This window comes from Armigeres subalbatus, unplaced genomic scaffold (genome assembly GCF_024139115.2).
Source record: "Armigeres subalbatus isolate Guangzhou_Male unplaced genomic scaffold, GZ_Asu_2 Contig264, whole genome shotgun sequence".
Taxonomy (NCBI): domain Eukaryota; kingdom Metazoa; phylum Arthropoda; class Insecta; order Diptera; family Culicidae; genus Armigeres; species Armigeres subalbatus.
In genome coordinates this window covers 147014-172188 of record NW_026943003.1, presented here as the reverse complement: position 1 = coordinate 172188, position 25175 = coordinate 147014, and the positions used below count along the sequence as shown (strand labels likewise).

Sequence of the window (25175 nt, the reverse complement as noted above, 5' to 3'; positions counted from 1 at the left end):
AGACCACCATCAAATTTGTTAAGCAGGTCATATCGCCGAACAAGAAATTTGGCCGAAATAGATCATATGGCCGGAAACGCCATTTGGTCTAACTGGTCGTTTGGCAGAAATGATCACTGTGAGAAGAGAGTAACGATAAGGACGGAGAGTGAGATCTCTTGCCCAACAAAGAATTTTGAATGGAAAAGACTATTTTTGGCCGAATAAACGATTTATCCTCAAGCGATGTTTTTATGGGCACAGTGAGAAGAAAGAAATGAGGAGTGAGAGATAGTAAGTGAGATGTCTCACTTCTTCGGGATGAGTTGTGAGAATGAGAAGATATTTCACTCCTAGCTCATTATTTCTCACTTTTCATTTCTCAATTCCTATTCCTAAATGGCCTCAACAGTAAGTTGAGGTCTAGATTCGCATCTGTAAAGTTGCGGGTGGTGCAATACTAATACTAATAATAATATATAGTACTAACTCGTTTTATGATAATTGAAGACATTCCTTAGTGGCATTGATGGCGTCAGTCATCTAAGCGCATTAAGGCTCAAGACTCCATCACAATGTTTTGAAAATTGATGACTGTTTCACTTGTTTGTAATAGTGATGCAATTGGTACGGAAAAATGCAGCAGCGATAAATAAAATGTTGTTTACAACTGGGGTGGGTGGAAATGGGGTGGTAAAAATATGTCAGCTGATGCATAATGTTGCCAGACTTGACGAATTGTTTATTTTATATCATAAGACATGTTCATGGTGTATCAAATATATGGGTATTTATCGGTTTAATTTTTTTATACACCACTTGGAATGTAATAGAAGCTTACGTAACATGTTTAAATATTTATTTTTGGTTTTATTGTTCAATCCGACAAACAGCAATGATTTTTTCCAATAAATAAATCTGGCAACGGCGAAGAGATGATTATTTTCTTGTGTATGCACATCTTTGTTTGCGTGTTGGCTGGCGTATACGTTGTATTGTTCGGATTGAATGAAGTTGCATCGCGTAGATTTTGTACTCACCATTTCACTTATTGCGCTAGTGAATTTGAGTCTTCCGCATTTTATTGCATTCATAATACGGTCGTCAAATTTGTCTCTCACTTCGATTTTTGCAAAGCAGTTTTCAACAGTTTTTGGGCGTGAAGTGAATTAATTGGTAGTCAAGGTTGACGAAAAATGTGAAACTCAGTTAGTGAATATGTTTTAGGAGTGATAAAATCAAAGAAACAATGAGAAAAGATCCAGTGAAAAACCAAGTGAGTGTGTATGTGTTCGATCCGAACGTTCGAACGTTAGTATGCGTTCGATGAACAAACGAATATCGATTTAGGAAAAAGGCAGTTTTCAGCGTTTTTCCAGCAATTCCTCAGTAATTGCTAGTTTTAATAAGTGAAAAATTAATATGGAAATGCCATGAATATATTATGATAGAGGGTAAGTCCGTAAATAGCCCCAAAATATTGAATTTAGTTCAAAACTTTATTAGTATTAGTGCGGATTTGAATAAAATCATTGTCATTATCGGATTGATTACGGTTTATAGAGCCTTAACGAAGCTATATCAAATCTATACTTTTACGTCCATGTACATATATGTTTGAAAAATGCCATTAGCATTCCTATAACATTTGAACTGCGTTTACTTCTCAGTGGAGTAATACACTCATTTCGTTGATTAAATAAGTCAAGTGTGTTTAACCTCGATGCTTGTTCTAAGTACATTGTATTCAATAAACGAAAGTAGTGAACTTAAAGATGGTGCAAAATTAAATTCATCATTTGGAACATCTACTTACATGTAAAACACGTGAGCCGAACAAAAGTCCCATGCTCTTAGAAGGACATTTTATATTACCTTTAACACCCACGGATTTTATTGTGATGAATACTGCAGTAGGTAATACGTTTTGTTTCACCCTTGCTCGCCCAAACCGCCGTACCATGTTCTGGCAGTAAAGCACTTTTTACAGCACCCGCATCCATCTCCTGGGGTTCTGCCGCAACACAAAGCTCTCCTCACGCAGCCGACGAACAACGACAACGCCGGAGATAAACTCCGTCGAGCTTTCTCAGCTCAGCATGGTGCCCCTGCCAAATGCTTCCAAGTGTTATTTTGCGATCGATGAAGGTGTGAACGGATTCCCTCGTTAAAAGTGGCTCGGAATTGGGTGACCCATGAAAAGATTTTATACCGAGGTGCATGTTTCCAGATTCAGACCCGCTTCAGAATTGCCCTGTTTATGTAGCCTTGAGATTTCTTATTATTGGACTCACCGAACGTGTTGAAAAGCTACAAATTTAAATAGCCCTGTTCAAGTCAAGGTGCAGACCGACCCGAACAGCAAAAGATGACTACGTAGAATCTAATGTTTATATTTAGTATGCAGAACAGGAAGGTTTTTCTTTGCGTAAGACATAACATGCTAATAATATTCAGGAATAGTGAATTATTCCAAACCCCTTGTTAATGTTACCATCAGACTAAGAGTTCTGAAAAGAGATGCTGAGAAAGATCATAATAAGTAAGCATAAAAAAATATTAACTGAACAACATTCATTTGGAATCTATTCAACAATAATTTATCGTTGGTGCATTATGAATTGAATAATTTGTTTTTTTTTTAATAGTTCTCCTATGCTGGCTTAATGTAAGAACTTTTTAAAGTCCAGTTTTTATATCAACACGCCAGCGTATCCGAATAACCTCGTATCACTTTCAACTGATAATAATAAAATAATACTTTCAACTGATTAATTGCCTGAAATGATTAGAAAAACTCACACAGTAAAAAGAGGATAGAATCAGTGATTAATCGATGATTTCTAGTCTTTTGGTAGAAATTCGATAGATTTCTTCGCGTCCACCCTGAATATGCGGGTGTTCAAAGCAAAATCGTAAGGCTCTATTTATTGGCTAGTCGTAAATTGTAATTGATTGCAATATTGAATAACAAAACATTGTTACCAATTATTATAAGAAAAAAAATAGATAAATGAGAGACAAATCACTGGTATCGATGGGATACTATCCTCAATTCGGGTGATTTCTCAGTGCTGCAGAAAGCTCCGAATGTGGCCACGACCATCGCCATGGTTTATGCTTGTTGCGTGATAACGACTTTTCATTTCGATCTCCCTTCGAAGGAAGAAAAGATTCCTCTGTGAGTTTGTTTGAGTAGGAAAATGTGTAAAAAAAAAAGAATCTGCACAGCCAGCCATCTCATGCTTTATATCATGATGTAGTCAGATGTTTTACTTTGGAGCTTCGAATTTCGTATTGTTTGTTTTGAAAATAGGATTTAAATTTTAAATAACTGCTATTTCTATTGTTATGTAATACTGAAGAAATCATATTCTTTTGTATTTGAAGTTGCTATTGCTGTGTTAAAAGTGAGTGATTCTCTACAAATTGTAAGAAGAATAATTTTTTTGCATTTCTGATTTGGCTGAATTTTACGTTCACAAATTTTTAAGACCTAACCACCGAGTTTACATTACTGGTTCGCTATGTTGATCCTAGCCCAATTTTTGACATGGGTTTGCCTTTCTCGTATTAGAGAAATAACTTTGGTTTTTTTTCATAAATGGTTCGTCAAATCATTTTGGTTTTTCCTGTAATGTTTTGGGAAATAAAACTGAAGCTTTTTGATAAAAAAAATAACGTTGAAAATTTTTTGTGCAAAACTGAAAAATAAAATTTGATTTTCTAAAAAAGGGATTTTTCGATTTTTTAATTTGCAGCTGTCTGTGCACTATTGTACAAGATGAAGAAATAATGGGCAAATGGCACCACGCCGCTGCCGCCAATAGTTTTTGGCATCACACCGCCACCAACATTCTTGAATCGGAACGTCGCCGTTTGAAATTTATCACACCGCTGATCTATAACTTCTCAAACAGATAATTTGTTTTAGAAGTGCGACGAGCCTTTCGTGGATTCACCGAAGAACTTTCCGTGGAAATTCCGAAGGATTTCTCGTTGAAATTCAACGAATTTCTGGTCGAAATCAAATTTTTGAAGGGTAGGTTCCATTTGGACGAAAACCCATACTGCCAAATACCACAAGGCCGAAAGTTGTTTGGCCGAATATGTCATTTAACTGAACGAAATATATCCAACCGAAAGTTATTTGGCCGAAATGAACATCAGGCCGAACAGGTCATTTGGCCGAAAATTATGTATAGCCGAAATGGTCGTTTGACAGAACGGGCCATTCGACCAAAATTCACAAACGGTCGAAAGTGTCTCTCGGCGGAAGCGGTCATTTCGCCAAAAATCTTAAGGTTGTTGTGACGGTCATTTGGCAGAAAGGGCCGTTCGTCCGAAAATGTTGTTTGGCCGGATTAGTCGACGTGTTTATAATTCGTTCAGCAACTGACATTTACGGCTGTATGATCCGTTTGACCAAATGACCAAACGGCATCTTTGGCTAAACGTTCTGTTTTACTTCACTGCTACTGACGCCATCCAAACGAATACATTTTTGCAGCCTCTTCCCGACGAGCGCTTATGATTCTGCTACTGACGGCATCTTTCTGCCGTCGCCAAGCGATTATGATTTGTCATATGAAGAAATATTTTCTCAGCTCAAGCTTCTCTTCTATAAAATGGTGGTTCTAAAAATAATCTTTTCCTCGAACAGATTATGACGCGATTGTCGCCTATCACTCATTGCCAATACAATATTAACATTTACTGGCCTTGTTGTTCTCTAACTTTCATGAGGAACGAAATAGAAAGAGATTCGTTATAATTTCACTTGATTGAGCTGCTGCCACTGGTTGTCATTCCGAGTGATTTTTCATCAACGCTACCCCACTAATGTCACAGGACCGCAACCGACGCCATTTTTGCAATCAACTTGGGTGCTTCTGCTGTCACCGACGTCCACTGCTTTTTGCTAAGTGCTGCTGTTCCCGTTACGCTGGGATATTCATATTCGCCAGGCTCGGTACAACACTGAAGCTGACAATATGACGTCCCTAACCCCGAATCCCAAGGTGTCAGGAGACCCGTACTGGCAGTTAACGGAGCCTGTAATGCTAGGTAGACACCTTTACGTGGTGCATTAAGGAGTAAGATTTACCACACTGCTATATATAGTTCTAACTATTCTTGTTAATACTTATGAGTGATGGTCGGAAGAGTAAGGAACGACTATAATTCGCTTTTAGATGACCCATCTTTTCCTCTCTTTGGATGGAGTCAATGGAATAAATTATAAAAACGTAACTCAATCTCAGGCTGGATTCGAAGCCGACGACATGAATCTGCAAGCTCCAGAGCGCTGATTAATTAGGGACGAAGCGGATACGAATTTGGTGGATCTGCTGAACCCTCTGACTGAGTAGAACTCTGTGTAAAGGTGATATTCAGAAATGCCAAAACGCAATGAAATCAGATCTCTGTATAAAAACGAATTCGGAACTCATAAGAAGAAGCAAATATATGTTTGAACTTCAGTACCGATGCATGGCCAAAATCAGTATTATCCCACTTATTGTTGAGCCGAAACTGATTGAGGGGCGAGCCTTTGAGAGTTGGTATAAGCCATTTCTTAAAGGGTATAAATAGCGGTACCCTAATCTAAAGCGGCCTTAAATTAAGCTTGAGAACATATCTGAATAAAAAACTCAAAGGTGCAGCCCAATCGGGTTGTACGCAAAGGTGACGTTGAACTACGTAGCTGTGTGCAATGTACAGGTTTTCGACTTTTCTGTTCGATGAGACCAAAGCAAGCCTTTTTAAAGCCCAGGGTGAATCTGTATTCGTTAGTTATCCTGTGCTGCTGAGATTGAGTAAACATTACGAACTCTGGTAATGTATAAAAATTTTTAGACCAACATTTGAAAAGGGTGATAAAAATAATATTTTAAAATAATCGAGGCCGAACAACACTCTCAAGCCATCACTTATCCAAATTTTTCTTCATGTTCTTCTTCATATTGGACTTACATCCCCATACTGAGACAGAACCGCCTCGCAGCTTAGTCTGCATTAAGCACTTCCACAGTTATTAACTGCGAGGTTTCAAAGCCAAGTTACCATTTTTGCATTCGTATATCATGAGGGTAACCCGATGATACTTTAATGCCCAGGGAAGTCGAGACAATTTCCAATCCGAAAATTACATAGACCGACACCGGGAATCGAACCCAGTCACCCTCAGCATGGTCTTGCTTTGTAGCCGCGCGTCTTACCGCACGGCTAAGGAGGGCCCCACTTATCCAAATTATGAATTGATAAAAACTCGCTAGAAAAAGAATCGTTCGATAATTGTATCTCGAAGCAATGGTAAATGCTACTTTTAAACTTATTTTCCTACTTAACATCAAAACACGCAATGCCAAACATCCAATTGAACGTCATAGTTGACATTAAATTGGTATTAGTCAGGTTTTTATTGAAATGATAATTTTGTGTTTATTATCAATTGATTTCAAAATTTGAACATGTTATCACCGATGATAACTCACTTAGTTTTCCCACCGCAAACTGGAAGAGAGATTAAGGCCCAACCACTAGATCAGTCTAACCCCCGGTGGCTGATTACAGAAAAGCCCATCGTGCGAAACCTGGGCTGTCAACGGCGTTCGGTGGTCATCCTATGGAGGAAGTCAGAGTAGACGCGACAAAGAAGTTTGACAGTTTATTGATAATAATTATTATTTCTTCACGTGAGTTGCGTCGAACTTTGCGTATACATACTCCGGCAGACACATAGGAATCAGTGTATCTATTGTATTGTCACAAAAGATACATTCTAATGCAATAACGGACATAGAAAACTTTCAGTTAATAATCAAATAAATGCTTAAAGATTACTAAGTTGAAAAGCAGGCCAAGTTCAAGTTGGAATGTAGTGCTATGGAAGAAGAAGCTTGCGATGCACTTACGAGATTGACTGATTCACCGAAACCGATTGCTCAACTGTTAGCAAGTTTGGAATTGTAATTATTATCATACATAAATCTTGTAATACACTGGAGTCGGTTTTTACGCAGAGGATATGGGCCGCGTAAATTAAAATAACGTAAGAAAAGGGGTAAATCCCAAAATATGTCTAAGCAAACCGCGGAAATCCCAAAATCCGAGTGAAAAAAAAATCGCATAAAAAGCGATTCGTGTAAAAAAAAACCGCGTATAAAACGATTTTAGTGTACATCGGGTATGAAGCGTTGACTCTTCCTTGATCGAATAGTCCAAGAAAACTAAAAATCCATCCAAAAACGGCTGAGATATTAACGATCAAAGTCTATCATATTTTCGTGACGTTTTTCGATTTTTTGCAATCGTAAAGTGTACCCCAATATAGAAAAGACAGACGTAGTTCTACGTCAAAACGACTACTTCATTTCTTCTCAATAGAAATGGAGCAGAAAGACATGCACTAAACAAATGACACGGGTATACCGTGTAAACTCATATTTCGGACGCTTAAGAGCCTGATGAGAAGAAATCAATCCAAAATCATCCGGGTTAACTAATTCCAGCCGGAACTCTGCTTCTTCCATTACACAAGGGCCTCAGTCATTGACTCCCGACTTGGTATATTGCTTTTGAAACCTAAGAAATAACAAATTAAAGTAAATGTGTGACTTCTTTTAGAATTTTATTTCGGACACTTACTTGCATTATATTCATATTTCGGACACTTGAATCAAACTTCGGACAGCTTTAAAACAGCGTTTGAATTAAATATTGATAACTTATTTTCATTTTACTGTTAGATTTGCTTTCAAAGTAAACAGTGGTGTTGAAATTACATGGCTAACTATGACGAAACATTGTTAATATGCGCTTCAATCAGGTTGAATTTCAGTATACAAGTTGAAAGATTTCGGGTGAAATATTTCAAATATTCTTCATACAAAATCGAGTGTCCGAAGTTTGAAGGCGTCCGAATTATGAGTTTATACGATACTACAAAAGTTCAATGAAATGGACACAGTGATTCATCCCGAACAAAAAAAAGTGCTTCTGTCGGTGACGGCCATTTGATGATTCTTTTTCTACTTGGACCGCGCTGCCTCCAGCGTCATCGTTCGGTTGGTGCACCGATTTTTACCAGTGTCAGGGGAAATTCGACTTTTCAATAGTTTCGCGGATTTAATCCGTTATTTCAAATAGGAGACAGAAACACCGTTCTCGATCAGAGGTCGTAGAGACTGAACACTCAACACCTAGCATGAGACAACGGACATGGCACATAACACCCAGTGGACTAGTGGAGAACTTCGATCACGAAAAGTTTTCTCCTTTCCGGGGCGGAAATCGAACCTACACTCCACGCACGGCTACGAGGCCCACAAAATAGTAAGACAAAATCTTAGAGAGTTTGTCAATCGATTGATACAAAAATGTTTTCATATTTACTTTTTCATATTGAGACTATTCAGGATGGCGAGTATTTAGAATGTCTGGCGGCTATACACATTCTTCATCAGCAACGGTACTGATCAAGTGAGGTTGTGTAAGCTATTTGCCAGTCGGTAGCTTACACAACCTCACTTGATCAGTACCGTTGCTGATGAAGAATGTGTATAGCCGCCAGACATTCTAAATACTCACGCTCCTCTAATGTGGACGTGTACAATACACATGTGGAAGTATTGGCTTGAGAAATGGATGGCGAGTGATTTGACTATGCGTCCAATTTGGGAATCTCGAGCTCGTTCAGTAGCCGCTAGGTTGCGAAGGCCGACGGAGGTCCTTCGTAGCTTAGTTGGTTAAAGCACCAGTCTAGCGTACTGTAGGGTCATGGGTTCGGGTCCCATCGAAGGGAAAGTGGTTACCTCCAATACATTTTCCAAATCAATATCTTCCATATAACGTACATATTCACATATGAGTTTTCATAACATTGTAAATTAACGTCCAAGTCGGGTGGTTTAATCCCCGGAAATAGGCAATTACCTTTGATTGAACTGTCTAAAATCAGTTGGAAGACGGCTCTCCCAGACCTAAGCAATTTAGGGTGACACGGAAAGCACAAATAATCATCAAATCGTCATCATTTTATCATTGAATGCTTAATTTTGTTTCAACAACAAATATGAAACAACTGAAAATTGAAATACGCCGCTCCAAAATTACGAGGTGACAATGCTAGAAAGAGACAAAAGATATGAAAAATAACACTGTGTATAGTACCTCCCCGAATCACCTTAATCGCCGCGACGGCGACAGTCGCTATGACAGGCCTGGTAGTGGGTCACTTTTTTCGGGCAAGCCACTAAAAAGTCTCTTTTTTCGAGCTAAAGTCCCTAAAATCACTTTTTCTTGCAAAAAGTCACTATTTTAAACTATTTTGAAACTATTGACTAAGTTTAAACAGGTCAAAGATTAAAGGTCAATAGTTCAAGAATAGAAAAAAGTGTGAAGCTTTTCGTACCCACTGAGTGATGCTCTGTTCATGGCGGAAATTAAATAACGGATCGGACCTTTTGGTCCGAAAGTTGCTCTTAGCTTCTTCGTGACTTCATATTCGCTCTGAAGCTTGGCCAACCTTTTAACTTGATGTTCTTGTGAGCCTTACAACAGTAACTTATTGGAGGGGTTTAATGTCATAGTTTAAAAATTGCAATATAGTGATGCAAGCAGGATGCTCACAAGGATTTGCTGATTGTATAAGCTTTTTCAAGAACTATCAAACTCAAACTATCGTATCAATTGAACTGTTGAGGGTTCAGATCAACATTTTCAGGTTTAAATACACTTTCTAGTGTTTCGAGGAAGCCAATAGTGATCGAGGGGTTGCTCAAATAGTCATTAATGAATGTTTTCCTTTTCTATAGCGAAATGTTTATCCATAAATACATTTCTTTTTGTAACATAAAATGAATCAAAATATTAAGATCTGTATCTGCGCTTGATAATGTAATGGGATTTTGGGCGATCTATTGACTACGTATCAATACTTGTGAATTTTCCGAAATATAGTCAGATGATAAATTCAAACATCTGAAACTGCATTAAGTTTGGATACTCAAATATGAAAAATCGTGAATTTTTAAAGATTTTAGACATGTTGTGGTGCTTGTTTAGACATGTTGGGGTACTTAACAATTGTTAAAAATTTTGAAATGATTCTCTGGTCTTCGGCAAGAATCTGTGCTGTGATTAATTCTAAATTGACATTGTTGCAAATATTGCAGTTTTTATGAGACTGTGAAAAAAGACTGGGAGAAAAAACCGCGTAAAACCATCCTGGTTTTATTTTATCGGAATTGCTTAATTTTACTCGGCCGCTTACTAGTAAGTTGTCCATTTTGAACATACAATTTATGATTTCATAATGTAGGGTTATCCAGCTTTCCACGCTTGCCATAATGGCGGCTGCTATGAATCAATCTGACATTAACTGCTTCCGACGTCCCCGATGCCGAACTATTCTCGACGTTGACTTGTTCTAGGGTCGTTCCTTGGCAACGGTTTTGAGATTGTTTATTAACTAAAAGGATCTAGAAAGAAAGGAGAGAATTTCTTAAGGTCACTCCTGACGGAATCCAAGATTAAAAGTGCTCGCGTTTTCGGGGGCACACCACTCAATTCAGAGACGGCTCAAAACTGTCATTTTTGTTGATTTAGCTTTGCTGCGTCGCAGCATGCGTGAAATAATAAAAATGACAGTTGTGCGTTGCTTCCGTATCGAGTGGCGTGCCCCCGAAAACGCGAGCACTTTTAATCTTGGATTCCGTCAGGAGTGACCTTAACATCAAAGTTCTAAAACTCGATTAAAAGATGATTTTTACCTAGGATAGGATGTGACAACTCAATTGAGACTGCCTTGTTGTTTTTTAGTCGGTTGGTCTGACGAGGTGGTCGCCAGTGCAGCCAAATTAATTTGGTACAAAAATTTCCAAATATCATGTATCAAAACTTGATGTTTTTCTTTCCGTTCTCTCCATTATTTATGTAAGAGAAGCGAAAGACTAATAGAGAGAAGTTTGCGCTAATAAATATATGACTTTAAGATCGTAAATGACAAAAAGGTGAATGAAAATGCTTAAAATCAACAGTTTTAAACCATTACAACCCTTGAGAATAATTTATATGGCATTTGCATTTCAATATAAATTTATTTTTTACCAAAAAACTGGAACTAAAACATTTACGTATTTTAACTAACGTAAACTAACAACATGCTGCCCTACAAAAAACGCGCCGCCACCAATCGAAGTAATCGATTGTCATTTTCAACCAATCAGCAACCGGCACGATTGTGACAGCAAATCGGTACGATTTTTACTGACTACTTGGCACATCCTATCCTAGATTTTTACCTACTGCACCTACTGAACAAATATTCATGTCATCTTTGAGGTCGGAGGATTTGAAGAAAATTCTGCAGACTTCAGAAATACTATTTTACGTACAACATTTTTCTTAGTTTCCAAAAAGTATTATTTTTCAGAGATCGACTTTAAAAGGTAAAAGGTAGATTTCAGGGGCCGGTGACTTCGTGGAAGGACACGAACACGCTGGCTGCACGCGGTGGAACCGCACCTGGGGACCCTGAACGTTCGGGAAAACTGGAGGAACATCGCCCAAGACCGACGACCATGGAGCTCTACAATACGCCAGGCATCGGTGTATCGACGCTGAAGCCAACCAGGTATACAGGTAGGTAAAATATAGATTTTATTCAAACAAAATTAAGTCAAATTTCGACGTTTCTTGTTTATTGTTTATTAATGTTTATTAGGGGATCAATAATGCATATTTTAAATATACATATTTCGAAAAAAAAACTCAAAGGTGCAGCCCAATCGGGTTGTACGCAAAGGTGACGTTGAACTACGTAGCTGTATGTAATGTACAGGTTTTCGACTATTCTTTGCGATGAGACCAAACAAAGCGTTTTTCAATCTGCTTTTGTTGTTTATCCTATGCTCCTGAGATTGAGTGAGCATTACGAAAACTGGTGATGTATATAATTTTTGGACCAACATTTGAAAAGGAAGATAAAAATAAAATTTTCAAATAATCGAGGATGAACAACACGTTCACGATGAAAGCGTTCACATATTCAAATTATCAATTGATAAGAACTCGTTAGAGAGTAAGAATCGTTTGATTATTGTATCTCGATTCGAAGCATTGGTAAATGCTACTTTTGAACTTATTTTCCTACATAACACCAAAACACAATGCCAAACATCCGAACTTCATTGTTGACATTAAATTGGTATTACATTTAGTTGCATTTGTTTTAAAATTTGAAAAGCACAACACTGGCTGATAGTGTACAGCTGCAACCTTCGCCGACGCAAACTGGAACAGAGACTAAGCACCCGTCACTAAGTCTGTCTAAGCCGCTGGTGGCTCATTACAATAAAAGCCCATCGCGAAAGCTGGGCTGTCAACGGCGTTTGGTGGTCATTCTATGCAGGAAGTCGGAGTAGACGCGACAAAGAAGTTTGACAGTTTATTGATAATAATTATTATTCCTTCACGTGAGTTGCGTCGGACTTAGCGTTTACTCCGGCAGAAACCTACACTGAGGATACTGGCCGCAAGATTTTCATACGACCAAACTTATGAGAATGTTTCATACGAATTGAACTATGAAAATCGTAGGATCTTTTTTCGATCAATTCTAACTCCCAATAATACCCAATAATATCCAACGAGACAGTTTCTCGAAGCGTCGGTGAACGTGTGGTGTGAACGCACGCGTCCTAACCACGACGTCCATGGTTCGCAACCAGGTTACACTTTTTTTTAACAAACTGAAAATATTTCATAAGATTGTCGTATGAAATGCATTCCATTAGAGAATCGTATGAAAATCAATACATTTTCCTGTGGCGAAATTTCAAAAGAGAAACGTATGATGTTCTTACGACCAGTATCCTCAGTGTACGAATCAGCAAAAACGAGCCAAAGAAAGTTTACCAGAACGCATTCACTGCAGCAGCGAAGAAGATTCTGGTCCGCGACGTTAGGTATAATGGACGTTACCCAAGTAACATTTTGAATTCTATTTGGATTTATTCAAGTTTTATTGCAGTTTTATCAAGGATTCGCATAAACTGTAGAATTTTATCATAGTTTTCATCTAGTCCAAGTTACCTCAAAGCTAAATTCTCTTATAATAGTTTTATGATATGCTCCAGGTCCATCTTAAGCTGTTTATTTTGATAAATTATGCAGCAAGATCACTATATCCCAATTGAAACCAAATAGTTTTGAGAAAGTTTTATGGTACTCTTCATTAAGAAAGAACGATCTTGAAAATGCCATTATAAAACTTCCTTAAAACTATGTGGCTTTGAGTGGGAGAAAGTGCTCTTGTTGAAGAATACATCAAAATAAACAAAACATAATGTCAAATTGGACGCAAACAAGTGGATCAAAGACAAAAATAATGTAAATTTATCCCATATATGGAAACTCCATTTGCGCAAGCATCTGTTTTTTTCTATCGAAGCTTTCTTTCTATCGGATCATCAGCTGCAGTTTTCTTTCTATCGGATCAAATTTACCACCAGCTCCATCAGCTGTCTTGATCTTCCAATATCAGGCAGATTTCATATCCTCCCATTTATCATATGATCGATAAATTTTCTTTAAAATACATTTTCTCGATTTTTTGGGCGTTCGTAATCATAACCAACTGGGTACAATACACAGGCGAATTTCTCCAGTTTTCAACGAACGGTTGAGCTACGCAACAAATACTAGCAAGTTAAGTAGATTTTTGAAATCTTTAACATATTGTTGCAAAATCGCGACCAAAAATCATTATTGAACTATCAACTCTACTCGTATTTCGAAGCTGGTTTATTTTTAATAAAGAAGTATTAACCATTTACTTTTTGATTAAACATAACCCTATAGATGTTTAACTGACAGGTAAACAAATAAGTTATATGCATTTCTTTTTCAGTGGAATTGCATGTTATTATATGACAATATTCGCAAAACGTATGATTTCGGATGAACATGGAAATCAAAACATTTTGCGCTTTAATTATTTGTTCTCGGTTGTTATTGATATAGATAGATAGGTATTATGAACCCGAGGAGCAGTAACCCTATTGAGTTTTCATTCAATTCAGCATTTTGTGCAGATATTTAGTTTAGTTAATATTTAACGGCGAACTCTTTCCCTGTGAACGACTTGTTTTCGTTGGAATTGTAAACAACATGTTATAATAAAAGCACCAAACTTATAACGCTCTTCAATAAAACTTCTTAGTTTTGACCAGTACTAGTTAGTTTTATTCAAGACAAACTAAGCTTCGTCAAGATTGCGATAAATCTAGTTCAATTTATCATGCTCCTGCATAAACCTAACAGGTTTTGTATGAGATAAAGTGGTTTTATTCCAATCTTATGATGGTTTTCGTTAAAACTATTGAAATCATGGCGGATTCTGCGTCAAATTTCTTGATAGAAGCCATTTCTATATGAACGATGAAAACTATTTGTTTTAATTTTACATGCATGAGTCATTTCATAGATTGGGGCATAAAACAAATATTGTTACATCTGCGAAATAAAAAGTAGAGCAAAATTTTTTTTTTGTATGTACAATTTTTTAAATAAAAATAGTTTTTAAAAATAATATTTTATCTTGCAATATAAATAAGGCGCATTCAATATTTGTTACATTTATTCGGAAAAGCATCGACAAAGTGGTTGTGGTATGTGGAATTACGCGATCACAATGCAATTAAGTTTCAATTTATCAACGTATCCATAATAATTTTCATCATTATGAGATACTGTTCGATTTGGTTCATACAAAATTCAATATAAACAAGTATAAACATCAGCGGATCTAGATAACGAAAACACATGCTGTCAAATTCCTTAAAAATCCTAAAAGGGTTTTATGCTGATCTTTCATGCCATCATAAGCTCACTTTGATAAAACTAACAAGTTTTAAGCGAACCTTGGAAAATGGTCTTGAACACCTTCTCAAGAGTGGGCCTCTTTCGTCTTATTTTCGGTTTTATGGCTGTCTTGAAGCAAGCTTGTAGGACATTTGGCTTTAAATGTGGTTTTAAGGCACAAGTCTTGAAGTGTGCTTCAAGTGCATCATAAAATTATTTTTGCTACTTGGGTAGGCATAACGGACGTTAGGCAAAATGTATGTTAAGCCTAACGTTCATCATGCCTAACATACTTATGCCTAACGTATTTATTCCTAACGTACTTATGCCTAACGGGGTATATCCGAAGATATCCGAGCTCCTTTATTGGCATCAATAGACGTAAGCAAGAAGCTGGCGTCAAACGCCCCAAGCTTTCGATAGAGAACGCACGTTTAAGTTAGCAGAAACGAACTGCACCAGCTAAAAGCCCTGCAATGGCGGACATAAGAAGCTTTCAGTTAATAACTAAAGAAATGCTAATAGATTGCTAATAGAATAGTTGAAAAGCAGGCCAAGTTCCAGTTGGAATGTAGTGCTATGGAAGAAGAAGTTTGCGATGCACTTACGAGATTGACAGATTCACCGAAACCGAATGCAAAACTGTTAGCAAGTTTTTAAGGACATAGTTGGAAGAGTACCAAGATGGTAGCCAATATGGCACCGGACCTTCCACGGGCCAACCCCACACCTCCCGTACTCCTCTCCCACCAACATTCGAATGCATCGAACAGCATCTAATAAAAGTTAATTATTCAAATTACTAACCTGTTCACAGCATATTTCCTTACTTCCCGTGATAATGAACATGTTTCTTCAATGAATCCAATGTATTCCGGCTCGAATTGTAGCATAAATTAGCAGTTTAGTGCCAATTTAATAGCCGTCCGCGATTTGTTGGGTTCATCACTGCACTTCACTTCTTCTCAAAGGGCATTGGAATAATCAATTTTTTACTCACTTCTCCGCACATGAGCAGCCCGAAATGTTGATAGAATGCAAATTAAACACCACTTTTTGAAATCAGTCACTTATTTGAACCGAAAACTTAGTATAAACTGCTAGATTTGCCCGAAAAAACGATTAAAACTGATCGCGGAGCGAATGTAAACACCGCGGTGCACCGGCACCGGCAGCAGCAAACTAATAAGTAGGGTGGCTCAAAAATAATTTTGCTTCGCCACGCTCAGTTGATTATGATTTATAATTTGGGTGTCATCCAATGGTTTGGGCTGGTTTGAATAGGCTTACCGTGCGCAGGTCGTTTCAGGTTTGTATGACAGTTGATATGGCGAGGTTGAATTTAACATTATTCTGATTCTGGCACTCCGTCATTGGCGATGGCGAGGGGGGAGACCATATGACGGGATGAAATATTTAAGAGCTTCAACTCCATAGACAATCCATATTGAATGGTCGTTCCAATAGTTGGGAGTCGATTTTAATCGAGGTTGCGATTCTTTCGCATGATAATTAGGCTTCTCAGAAGGCATCAGCGAAACGTGCAATTCAACAAAATACGAAGAATTTGTCTGTGATATCTATCGCACCAGGGGCAGATACTTCTAGTCTAGTCTAGTCTACACTATCGTACCAGGGGCAGATACTTCATACAAAAAGTGTGACATAAGGGTGAGTATAAAATGCTATATTTGCGTTACGTAATCAATGGATCTTTCCTGCAGTGCGGTTTTCGTTCACTGAGGTCTCTGATATGTTGCTTTCAGCAATGTGGGTTCTCTTTTCGCCAGCGTTTGGAGGGAAAGCGCCGTAATCAGTGTAATAAAAGGTTTAGTTTCCCATACTAGTTTTCATACAAACTTGAACCGGCTTGCGCTCAACCAGTTTTTGTTCAAACCGGTTTTTAAGGACACTCGGAGCATGGGACGGAATCGAGTGAGCGTGATGGTGCTGGGTCGTTTTTTGAACCACCCTACTAATATTCTTTGTTTTTTTTATAAATACGACACCAATACTACTACAGTATATGAAAGTTTTTACTGTACCAATACTATCAAAGCTTTGTTTTGGTACTCAACCCACCTTCACCTTAATAGTAAACATAATCATATATAGATATTATAACACACTAGAGTCAGTTTTTACGCGGAGAAAATGGGCCGCGTAAATTAAAACAACGTAAAAGAACGCGTAAATCCCAAAATATGTCTAAATAAACCGCGGAAATCCAGAAATTCGGATGAAAAAAATCGCATAAAAAGCGATGCCTGTAAAAATAACCGCGTAAAAAACGACTTCAGTGTACATCGGGTATGAAGCGTTGACTCAACCTTGATCGAATGGTCGAAGAAAATTGAAAATCCATGGAGAAACGGCTGAGATATTAACGATCAAAGTCTATCATATTTTCGTGACGTTTTTCATTTTTTTGCAATCGTAAAGTGTACCCCAATATTGAAAAGACAGACGTAGCTCTACGTCAAAATCAAGGCCTTCGTAACTTTTTATATCCGGCACACAATAATGTACGGGAAAGATTTCCCAGAAATCGATGGATTGAGATGCAGTTAGTTAAGAATGGTCTTATCATATGTGTAAGGTAAGGGTATGCGATAACACAGTTTTTCCTGACAAAACGAAATGAATCGAAATCAGCAATGCTATTATTGGTTCGAAACGAAATTCAGATTTACTTCCGAGACTTCGAAACGAAACGAAATCGAGGTCTATTTGATTCGAAATTTTACGAAACGAGACGAATTTTAATTTTTTTTCCGCGGAATTTTTATTGAATAGTTTTTTTTGCATTATACACATAATGCAAAAAAAACGAATAAAAAATCTGCCGGCGAAAATTAATTTTGTTTATTATTTTTAGAGTCAAATATTGTTACCCAAATGCCATAGGAAGAATTTAGCTGAATTTTACAAAAGGAGAGAAGTAACAGATCAGTTTTGGACCTATGGTGATGCTCCTCACCATAAACAATGTAAAAATATTCATAACTTAAAATATTCAACAGACCTCAGTAAAAATTTAGAAAGCCGATTTTTTAACTGCAATCAACAGATTTTATATTGATTAGAACTGTTCACCATTTTGAAAACTATTACAGATTCAAAGTACCACCCTCCATTTAAATAATTATCTTAAATAAAGTCTCCAGGATAATTATCAACCAAATTCATGAAGATTTATTGATTCTTTTAAAAAATTCCAAAATGGTCTTTCCAACAGATCTAAGCAGTGTGAAAGCTGTTGATTGCAGTACAAAACTCGACTTGTTCTAAACTTTTATTGAGGTCTCTTGGAAATATTTAGTGAAATATTTACGTTGTTTATGGTGAGAGGCATTTTTCATTCATCATCATGCGAGAACGATTAGAAAAATTCTGTGGTGTGCGGTGAGAGTCGAACCTTAACAATAATAGCCGTGGGATGCGCTTATTCTAGCAACACCATCACGCTATCTGCATGTAGGCATTAGGTTACAGTGGCCAAACGTTCCGGATTATGCGAGACAATCTAGGGTTCAGCCTACTTGCCTCACATTGCCCAGTGGCCCGGAAACGTTCCGCATTCCATGATGAATCTGTGAAGCCTGGAAATTTAATCCTTTGCAAATGGAATGTAAAGAAATCTGTAAAGGCTCCGTCAGACGTTGCAAGCAAATCACTCGTGCGAACATATCGAAACAGGAACACGAGGGTAAAGTACACAGGATTCTATTTTTACACGATTTTTTGCGCTCGTATTTTGGATCGTGTGACCGATTCTCATAATTTTTGGTAGTTTGGTAAAACTCGCCGAGATCTGTCTCCTAGGTGCAAATTCGCTTAAAAAATCTTGAAAATATGCGCTACAGTGTACTATTTTCAAAAAATTTACGTTGTCTGTGCTCTGGGGTCAAATTGATCCCAAATTGAAATTGCTATAACTTTTTTAATGTTTGGCCAATTTCGGATTTGTGGGGCTGTTTCGAAAGATAATTTAATCATCTTTCAGGTCCTTACCAAAGATTGACTATAGGTGGGCGGGTACATCGCGATCAGGGGTTTTCGTAAAATAAGGGTACAAAAACACTGATTTTTTATGCTTATTTTACTTATATCTGAAAATCCTACCCATTTTGAACTGCACCTTTTCAAAAAGGTTATGCAGGAAGGCGTGTGCTTTGACATGAGGCATTGATTAATTTAGAGCTTGGTCGCTAGGTGGCGGTATATTTGAATTAATTATTTTACACTACTCAAGTAATTCCGATATATGGAATTTTCCTCATTGTAAATATTCTTATCGCACAAATTTGATATTTGTAAAGATGAAGTCTTTAACAAAGTTCGTCTGGTGGGAATGTGCTGTCATGTGACGGAATAAATCATTAAGAATTTTACAAATAGACGGCGCTAGTGTACTTGCAATATTTTTGCATGTTTGAAAAATTGCTTTAGCTTGAGATCTCTCATACCTACACCCAAGTTGTATTCGGCAACATTGTTCAGGATGTCCAGGACTACAAAGCGGTGCTCAATATAATGAGCACTTCTTCCAAGATGCGGCGCTAGTGAGCTGTTATATTTGAGTATATTGTTCCATGTGAGATCTGATGTATTTTGGTTTGTAGCATTTTTGGCAAACATGAATGTTGTGGTAGAGTTCATCAAAGATTTTCTTTTTATTCAACCTGCTTTAGCGATGCTGCAAATAATAGAATGTGTTCACAGAATATGTTTTAGGTCATCCAAGAAAACCCTGGAATTAAGGCCTTTGGGTCTACATGCGTAACCAAAGATCAGCCAATTTGCCGCCTATTTGTAAAATTCACAATTATTACTTCAGTCACAAGACAGTCCATTCCAACTAGACGACCTTTGATCAAAACGCCATTTTAACAAATTTTAAATTTGTGCGATAAGAATATTTACAATAAGGAAAATTCTATATATCGAAATACCTTGAGTAGTCTAAAATAATGAATTCAAATATACCACCACCTGGCAGCCAAGATCTAAACTTATCAACGCCGCATGCCAGAACACACGCTTTTCTGCATAACCTTTTTAAATAAAGGTGCAGTTCAAAATGGGTAGGATTTACGGATATAAGTAAAATAATCATGAAAAATCACTGTTTTTGTACCCTTGTTCACTAAAACCCCTCCCCGCGATGTACTCGCCCACCAATAGTTAATCTTTTGTTACGACCTGAATTATCTTTCAAAACAGCCCCAAAAATCAAAAATTGGCCAAACATTAAAAAAGTTATAGCAATTTCAATTTGGGGTCAATTTGACCCCAGAGCACAGACAACGTAAGTTTTTTTGAGCACAGACAGAAGGTTAGAAAAATCCTGAATAAATCAAAGAAAAATCACATGATAATTAATATGCGTTAAACATTTGGAATAAGTAGAAAATTGAGAAAATATAAATCGTGTAAAAACAGAATCCAGTGTATAATATTAGGTCGTGCAAGGAAATGGTACCAGATATTTTTTAAGTCATCATGGATGGAAATCTGCAACAAGGATGAAGAATGAAGGCGTAAGGATGTGTAAGGATGAAGGCGCTGGGATCTGGTTTGGGATAGATGTCTTATTTTATTCGTAGTTCGGTTTTTTTCTGCTGAGGGTAAATAAACAATCTCAAAGTTTTTGCTGAGGAACGAGTGGGCGTCGAAATGTTTTTGGCGTCGGAAGCAGTTATTGTCAGATTCATGTATGGCAGCTGCCATTATAACTAGCGTGAAAACGGTATATAACGGCGACGGAAACGGAAAATTTGTCAAATCTGCTGTCTCCGTCGCCGTTACTTTGTATTGCGTAGGGGCCTCTATCCCATAGCTCCTATGTTCATCTCATGAAAAACAAAGCAATGAAAATGATTTTTATTGATTATGGATCGACTGTACGTTTTAATTTAATTTATTGAACGGCTACTCAGCCTTGCACTTATTACAACAAGTTTTTTTATTTACCCGACGTTTCAACACGGGGATTGTGTCTTTTTCAAGGGAAAAATATTTTTGTTGTTTGTCGTCGTATGTTTAGTCTAACTTGCACCGTCTGTTTGTCTAATTTTCCGTACATGACTAATTGTCCGTACATGACTTCGGAAGCACTGTTATCAATTTTCATTTTTTTTCTTAGCTAAGGAGAAAAATGAAAATTGATAACAGTGCTTCCGAAGTCATGTACGGACAATTAGACAAACAGACGGTGCAAAAAGACACAATCCCCGTGTCGAAACGTCGGGTAAATAAAAAACTCGTTGTAATAAGTGCAAGACTGAGTAGCCGTTCAATAAATTAAATGATTTTTATTTATTTCTTATTATGCATTTTTTTAAGCATTGAGCACGCATTTTTAAAAGATTTCTTAAGAAAGTTATTTTCTAAAATTCTTAATAACGTTGCTTATGTTTTCCATAACAGCAGTGATTGCTATAATGCAGGCTTATAAACTTGATGAGTCGAAATAATTCTATGTCTAAAGCCAATTTTTGTCACTTCAACTGAAACTAAAAGTCACTATTCAGTCACTTTTTCTGTAACTGAAAGTCACTATTCCAATTTTCGTCCGCGCTTTTGTCATTAAGGTCACTCCTGACGGAATCCAAGTTTCAAAGTGCTCGCGTTTTCGGGGGCACACCACTCGATACGGAAGCAACGCACAACTGTCGTTTTTATTTTTTCACGCATGCTGCGACGCAGCAAAACTAAATCAACAAAAATGGCCAGAGTTTTTGCGCACATACACATACATACACACAAAGACATCACCTCAGTTTGTCGTACTGAGTTGATTGGTATATAACAACACTGTGGGTCTCAGGGCTTCATATAAAAAGTTTGTTTTTGGAGCGAATATATAGCCTTTAGAAGTACTTAGTGTACGAGAAAGGCAAAAACAATTTGCTGATCAGTTTTTTGTTTTTGAAAAGAGTAACGTAGAAGCTATGAGATGAAGTTCAGTAGCAGCAATCCTAGTTGCCTAAATAACACAAATAATGACAGACGGTGTTCGAGCTAATAAGTCATAGAAAAATAACTCATTGATTTGCTATCGCAATAATCAATACCAAAATATTTGCAAAAAGAGAATACCAAGAAAAGTTATTCTTAAAGTGTTATTCTGATCCTGCTTAGAATAACATAAAAATAACAAGTATTGCTATCGTAGGAAAATATGTTGTACGGATTCTATTTTGTTTTTCGTGATTGATATCAAAGTAACAAAACTTGATATCACATCAAATTTGTCATTATTTTGTTATTCACCTCTACCCGGGTATGAAAGGATTTAATCCACGAGAATAGCCTAATTTTTCCGTAATTTGTCACCTGACAATGCACATTTTCAAACATTGTGATAAAAGAATTTCCAACTGGAGAAAATGGTCACAGGTAAACTGGTGTGCGGCCATCAAAGCTTGTGAGAAGTTAGAAGTTCATCCGTCAACATAGCGGTGACAGATTATTAGGTTCCCCGTAGAACGCTGAGAATATATTTGCAGATATTGACACATTTGCAGATCGGAAGCGAGCTGCTATTGATTAAAAGTTTAGGTCGATTCAACAATGAGCAGCGCAGAATGGAGCTTGTAAACTACATCCATATTGAGCAAGGGAGAGTGTTTTTTCGGTGTCATCCCTCGTGATGTCCGCAGCCTGACGTATCAGCAGTCATCGAAGTAAGCAGGCTGGATTAGAGTGGTTATACGGATCCCGAGCGCGTCATCCAGAACTAGCATTACGTTTGCAACGTCTGCAGAAGCATTCATTTAGCCAGTCGTGACCGTTTAATTTGACAAGCGTCTGGGAACGTCAGCCTAAAAAAATACAATGTAGACGAAACATAAAATCAAACACTAATTCTTGGCACAAACAAACCGTTCGAAGATACCGGCATTGAAATGACGCCAGCAAGTATAATATAGACGCATGTTAATAGAAGTGGTCTCCTGTCAACTGTAGGAAAAAAAATGGATTTGGTTCTAGTTCGTCATTATGTTGAATAAGTAACTTAGATAGAAAATTTTGTTCGGAATGACACATAAACATTGTTGAATTTGTATATATTATCAGAATTAAGATTAGAATAATCGGTGTTGTAAGGAAATTGCACTCGGATTCTCAAACCACTTGAATTTTGTACAACATCAGGAATAAATCAGTATGACATAAACCTCGGGCGGAAAACTATACTTGGTCGATCGTGTTGTTTGTTCCGTTTGTCAGTTTGTAGTGGCAATAAATTCTCGATAGTTTAACACCGATAACGATCTTTGTGAACACCTCCGAATCCGATCCCGCGCGTTATCGAAAGGCAGACAACCGAAAAAGTGGATATTATCGAACGGCTACTGTAGTTGCTAACTTCCATCCAGTATCCAGCCATCAGGGCGGCACAAGAAAGTTTGCTACTCTTTTAAGTGTCGGAGGTGGTCTGAGCAAGTAAGTGGACTGCAGAATTTCCTGGGCCACTGTTCCAGTGGAAGTAATTCCTCCCACGGAATCCTAGAGGTCCTAAAAGGCCCCAACAAACATAAAATGACATTCTTAGCGCAGTAAAAATAAATAGAATAATTTTTCAATAATGTTAGTCGATCAAATTGTTAACTCAAAGTCTCCGGCAATCGATTAAAAAAAATGTATTGAGACATGCAGCATTTGTAATCACGATAAGACGCTATGAATTTTAATGTAAGTTCATAGATTCAATAGAAACATAATTAAACCGCAAACTGATTTTATTTTGTGAAGTAGAGACCAACTCCATCTGATTAGAACTTGCATTATGGTATCTTATTTTGCTTACCGTGTTACATTTCGGACGTCAAACAACATATTTGAGATATCCCGCAGCATCTGCGTTAATTTGGCCACTTAGCATTCTATCATAACGCCCTGACCGCGTCATAACATTCTATATGCAAAATGTCATTATGTTCGCTCGCAACAACTCAATTCAGCCTTATAGTCAATCGTGCTAAATTATGGAAGTGCACTCTAATGAAAGCGTTCTCCGGAAGCACTCAGACAAATTGGCTACCATCCACGTATGACAGCTTCCTGGCCGAACCCGAACGCCACACGAAGCCCAAGCCACTCAGAAACTGCACTCCAATCAGTTGAAGTACCATTATCAGCCCTCACCTTGCATCTTAATCTTGACAATGCCCTTCCGTCGAAGGAGCCGCTAATGGTTAATCGGATGCATCACAGAACGGTAAGGCGGTGCACGATGCACGAGTCCTATTTCCATTGACGTGACCTAACATCGCGATCTTGCACTCATATCACGTGCTCCCAAAGCTTCATCTGTATTCCAATTAGCACTTCACGCCACGCGCATCATGTTGTCGGTTGGTAGCAGGGCGGAAACCGAGGCTCGTTAGTGCTTATTTCCAATCGCATCCCAGCCCCGTAGGTATATTATGGGTAGGACGATGCGATGGTAGGCCGGCAACGGTAAAACATCACGAACCTGCCATGATTCAGCCGCTGTAGTTCCCCGTGAGACACAATTTAGCTTTCACCTGTTTGCATATTTATGAGCAGCGAAATCGATCCTTGTATAATATGTAGAATCTGTATTCTGACTTGGCAACCCTGTTGTATTAGTGGAAAACCCGGTCGCGTAGAAACTGTTTTCCGTGGAACTTGTTGGCCCGTTAAGTAGCTACAGTTTGCGACGAAAACGAATGAATATTCATTTTGGGTCCGATTCCCTTCGGTTTAGCTCAGCTAAGGCAGGTGCAATTGAATTCCAAGTCATGACCCAGTCGGTTTAACATAGCTGAGCAAGGTAATTTTGTGTTATTCGGTTCAAGCGTGAATATAAGGGGAGTCTGTTTGCACTTTTACTCTGGTAAAAATGAGCCTCAATTACCAAACATCCTCAAACAATAAAAGTACAGATACTCGCCAGATTTAGCAAACAGAGTTAAACCTATAAGATTTCAACGGCATTAAAATTCTACTTGCTTTGTCATTGCGCTTGTACTTTTTTCTATAATTCTCCGGGTCAACGAGGAACTAGATAATATATTTCTCATTACTTACGCAATACCTTTTCTAAGATAATCGCGAAGATGCAGAGTTATACTCGGTCTCTATTAGCAATGGAAGTCGAATTAACATTTCTTCCTTTTCTTGATGACCATGAGGACGTGGCCAGCACCGTTTTTAAATTAGTACCCCTACTGATGCTCTCATTTCGATTTGAAAGCTACGGTTACCAAGTAAGGTGTTTACCAATTTCTCGACAGATGTCGTTACACTCGAACCCACACGCACCCGTAACACTACTGATCAAAAGACATTAC

General features: G+C 37.7%; 1 protein-coding gene across 1 annotated transcript in view; it reads right to left on the bottom strand.

Moving 5' to 3' along the window:
* Window positions 1-25175, bottom strand: part of LOC134203853 (uncharacterized) — a gene marked incomplete at its 3' end in the record, with an annotated part of 245986 nt that overhangs the window by 114541 nt on the left and 106270 nt on the right. The window lies entirely within an intron of this gene.